This window comes from Bidens hawaiensis, unplaced genomic scaffold, assembly GCF_021521415.1.
Source record: "Bidens hawaiensis isolate Kalapana, Puna unplaced genomic scaffold, B.hawaiensis_p1.1 tig00012136_1, whole genome shotgun sequence".
Taxonomy (NCBI): domain Eukaryota; kingdom Viridiplantae; phylum Streptophyta; class Magnoliopsida; order Asterales; family Asteraceae; genus Bidens; species Bidens hawaiensis.
Genome location: NW_027491976.1, coordinates 132637 through 137995, shown reverse-complemented (window position 1 = coordinate 137995; position 5359 = coordinate 132637). Strand labels below are relative to the sequence as shown.

General features: G+C 33.5%; 1 pseudogene; it reads right to left on the bottom strand.

Moving 5' to 3' along the window:
• Positions 1–1385: 1385 nt before the first annotated feature.
• On the bottom strand, positions 1386–4114 carry LOC143540093 (polygalacturonase At1g48100-like; annotated as a pseudogene).
• Between the last annotated feature and the right edge of the window lie 1245 nt (positions 4115–5359).

Below are 5359 nucleotides of genomic sequence, written 5' to 3'. Positions count from 1 at the left end.
GGTTAATGGGTTAGCGTGTTGAGATTCTTCAACCCTAACCCAACCCATATTTTTATTCGTGTCATGTCGACCCATTTAAATTCGTGTCGTGCTCGAATTGTGTTTCGAGTTAACCCATTTTACATTCATATACGAGTATTAGTAATACCTATTGACTTAGTAATAAATTAAACGATTAACCATTCTTATCCATATAAAACTTGTGAATAATTTGTGATAAATTTAGCTGTTTTTGTATATTGATCTCTTATTCCTAATTAACAAAGTTAGGTTCTCATATATAGTTCAAAATAATAACAAACGAATGAATAACCAGAGAATAGATAGTTAGAACTAATAAAATGAAAATATTTAAAGTAAAAGTAGATAAAAGTAGTGTATAAAGAAATTAATTTTACTTTTTAAAGTTGATTGATGTGTGAAAAATTAAAAATCTATGCATTTAACTTTTAAAATTTAAATCTTCTTATCTATAAAATCAAAATATTAACATCTCCAAAATTGTTAAACGAATTAGCAGGTCAACCCACATTTAACGGGTCGATTTCGGGTTGACTTGTTTTTTAAACATGTCGGGTACGGGTTGACCCGTTTAAGAAAACCCGTACCCGTTTTCTTAAAATAATTTACAGCGGGATATTTCATCACGAATTTTAGCAGTTTAAATTTTATAGTCATTTGATTCGAGTAATTTACACTTATATGTGGACTGTCAATTTAATTCCTATATTAGTATATAGTCAATTTCATTTTTCAAAAAATTCATCTTGTTGTAGTAGCTTGATCATTCAATAGCATATCTTATCAGAGGTTACTCTTTTATATTTGTGTTTTCACTCCGCGTCAAAATCAGATTCCAACAATAGTACAATCAAATGTTGGACGTAATTTCCAAATTAATAGGCCCGCCACGTGTAGATGACCGGGCTGGACTTCCAAATTAATAGGCCCGCCACGTGTAGATGACCGGGCTGGACCTATGGGGCCCGTGGGATTCATTAATATGTAATGGGTTTATGGGGTTGAAATTAGGTTTTATTATATTTGGAAATGTCTTGACTAGCAAGTTAGGTTAGTCTATATAAACCGAGCTATGGTTAGACATTATAGAGGGTAAACATGATGTAACCGAGTTAGGGTTTGAGATATTATAATCAGTTTTTTGAGTTAGATTTTCTGATTAATAAATAAGAGTTATTGGTTTAGTTCGTGTTTGATTATCGATCCGGGACAAAGATGTAGGAAACATTTCTATTGCAGTCTGTTGTTCACACTTACACCACATAACACAACTTATGTTTCTTTCTTTTGTATAAACATATAATACATGCACACCACCAAGCTAGGTATAAATAAGAAATCACACAATTTCATCAATGTGTATCCTATGCTGCACATTTAGCATCATGGTGGCCCCACTTGCTTGATGACTTTCCTTCCTGCAAACAATCAAGTTCCGGGACAATGGGAGCATTTAACTCTCCAAAAGCCTGCCAGCAGAATGGTTCTGACATCCGGTGACCATTTGGCTTCGGTTTGAGTTCAATGTTAGATAAATTTAAGTTCATATAAGGCTTGCTATCGCTGCATGACAGATGCATGGGTTGTACTGTATAAGTTCCCTTTATATTTTCATACACAACATCTGCAATACTGATAGCAGATGTTCGGTTCTCGCAGATACTGTGATTGCAATAATATTGATCGATCATGATTGGGACTTCGACTTCAGAAACTTGAATGTTTGAAAACGACACTCCTCGTACCATCCCTTTTGCACCCTGCACAAGTGTCATTAATATTGTTATCCCTAATGATATATTGTCTTTTAAGAATCTAGAATTAGTTTTGTAGCTTTAGTAAATGTTTATACCTGCCATGTCTTGATCCTAACACCAGTCATTGTGTCATGAATGTTGATATTTTAACAGTGACATTGGAGACGCATGATATGTTTCCATCGGTTCCTAAGCTTCCGATGCTTATTCCATGTCCGGGCCCACAATTGACATCATGTACAAGTATATTTGTACATCCAGTTTGTATAGATATACAATCATCTCCTGTATATTGCACATATTTAGGTGTCATAAGTGGCAAAAATGGGAAGCCAGAAAAATTAGGTAACGGGTCAAAACGAGGTTCTAGTAAAAAAACAGTAATATAGAATATGGGCCCGTATGGGCTCTTCGGGTTGACCCATACTTAAGAGACTAGAGAGAAGGTTTTACCACAAGCAAGGTTTGTATGATTGATAACTGCGTTCTTGGAGTCTCTCAAATGAATTCCATCTGTATTGGGACTGTCACCAGGAGATGAGATGCTGATGTTGTGAACTAAAACCCCGTCACAGTTGACAAATGCAACGTGGAATTGGGGACTGTTTTGAATCGTTATGCCGGTGACTGTCACTTTAGAACCCCCAACAAACATCAGTGCCTGTATGAAAAAAAACATGTTTTTGTGTTATTAATCATGGTTAACAAAAAAATACTTCTGACTTCACTTGGTCCTTACAAGTTGCTTGTCTGTCTTATGTCTTCCTTTGAGACGCCTACCTGTCAATTCAAACGTTTACTTATGAATTAGTCAATTCGCGTTGTACTTTATCTCAAATAAGAAAACGGGACCGGGTCACACAAATTCATGTTTGATGCATACAACCTCTAGATGGTCTTTTTTTTTATAATTATTTTACTAACAATGACAATAATGTAAGAAAACGACCATTTCAACCTGAACCCGTTTTGACCTGTTACCCAACCCATCTGACCCGCCCATGTTAAGGGATACGGTTGTATTACTTGTTTAAAACCATGTATAGATTTCGCCCACCAAACTGAGCCTCTCCCATCAAAGGTTCCTTTCCCTTGGATTGTAAATCCTTCAAGGTTTGTAAATTCAAGCCAGTGATCAAAATAGTACCATGCTTTGGAACTTGTTAGAGCCAAAATAGTACCATCAACCTGCACAAAAGGTTCATATTATAAATAACAAATAACAATGATGGATATGTATAATTTTTAAGTGATTATGAAATTATTATATTAGTTATCAGTTTTGAGTTTAATCATTGAATCTGCATTTTCTAAACTTACAACTTTTCTATATTATATATCTCGAAATTTTTAGACAAACCAGTTCTCTATTTATCACGATTCTACTAGTTAATCATTTATTTTGTTAAAATCTGAGTATATTCTTGCTGAACTTAGTTAATACCTGAAAACTAATGTTTTTATGACAGTTTGAACCCGAGAACGCAGTGGGTCCCACGAGGAACTTGTAACCGATGGCACAATCATCATTGATGCCTCAACTTTACAAGCACTTGCCCAAGCAGCTTGAAACGCCTGAGTATATATAAAAACCAGATTTCGATAGTACGTTAGTTATATTATATGTGTCATGTGTGAACCCTCGGGTGGGCAAAAGTGAAATTGCACTAATTTTGACGTTATTTTACTAATCTCGTGATAATAACGTTAAAAGTGGCAGAAGGTTAATCAGGTATCATGTGGTGTGGTGGCGTTGATAGCCGAAAGACAAGGGTACATGCACCAATCAGCCGGTGTCCCGATGATTGAGTGCTATGTGCCTTATGTCCAAGGCTTGATGCAAAACTACTATCGAGCCGGGGTCTCATTGGAAGCAGTCTCTCTATCCCTATGGGGTAGAGGTAAGGCTGTTTACATCTTACCCTCCTCAGACCCTACCATAGTTTTGCTATTGGTGAGATATACTGAGTACGATGATGATGAGGATTTCTTAACCACGCAAAGTGCCATCAAAATGATGTTTTAATAACTTTACAAATCATAATTGATTCGACGCGCTACAAGATGCTACATGTTTATACCTTGGTATCGTCGGATTTACCATCTCCTTTAGCTCCACAATCGAGCACGTTAAATTTCAAACCATCGTTTGGTTTTGATTTATCGGTATGGACTTGGAGGTGGCCTGCAGTATGCCTCCTATATTTGGTTGTTGTTGCAGAATTGCAAACTGCAAAAGTTGATAAACATACAAGGGTTGAAGTTAGAATAACAAATGTCTTATTGTTAAAACTAAAGCCTGCCACGTTTAGATGTAGGTGTGTGTAGGTGTTCATAGTCAATATGAATTTGGTGTTTAAGTAGGCAAAATTGCAAATCACCTCAAGGATTGTCAAGTTATACCCCACACCATTTGGTGTGTGGCATCAGGTGTTTGATTCCCTTTGGGGTGGTTGTAAATTTAGTTGACTTTACTCTTTACTCATACGTCCATTTTGGTTATTATAATATCTTCTTACTCGTAAAAAGGGAAAAAAGAAAAAAACTTTCAAAAAGTTTTTATAGTTGAGGTAAAAAATCACTTATCATTCTTGTATCGTTTGTAACTTTCAGTTTTTATTTTTTTGTTTGAGTAAGTCAACGTCACGCAGATGTTTGTAAACTTTTATGAGGTAAAAAAAATTACTAAATTCTGTAAAGTTGAATACTTATTTTTATGTAAGAAAACTATATTCAAATAATACGTTTGAACAAAAATAATTTAAATCTAACTATACTATTAAAACAATAGAGTTTAACTCAACATGGTCTCTTTTTATTGGTGTATTTTTAAACTTTCCATTTTTATCTACCACTTCTCTAATTTTCATGTGAATAAAAACATTCAATAATAAATTAAAATACTAGACAATCAATTATTTTTAAAATCTGGTCAAACATTTCATAATTAACCTATTAATATAATTACGATATTAATTACTCTAATTATTATAAGAACTCAAAAATTTACTAAATCATCTCATTTACATTATATAAATCTCAAGATTGAAAAACCTCTAACCATTTTAATATATATATATCTCTCTCTCTCGTTGTTTCAGATTACTATCTCCACCATCACTAATTCCGGTAAGGTTTTATTTGATACCTTAAATGGCCGATTCTCTTATTATTCATTAATTTATTAACAATTCTTTTTTTTCCCTTTTTGTTTGTATTGATTTTAATTATTATATAACTTTCTTATAATCTCTTTAGGTTTTATATCAAAATCAAAGATTCAATGGATATGTTGAACTATTACGGTTTCCGGTAAGGTATTACGGAAAATCCTATAATGCCCGATTCTCATATTATTCATTATTTCATTGTCCGTTCTTTTTCTTTGCCCTTTTAGTTATTGGTTTTATTATCGTTACATCCATTTGGAATTAACTTATATATGTTATTTTAATTATTCAGGTTATAGTCATTGCAAAATCAATTTTTCCGGCTATTGATAATTATGCTGGCTATACATTATAACATTAATTTTACATTTGTTCACATAATTCAAATATTTCATAATTGGTAATTCAATT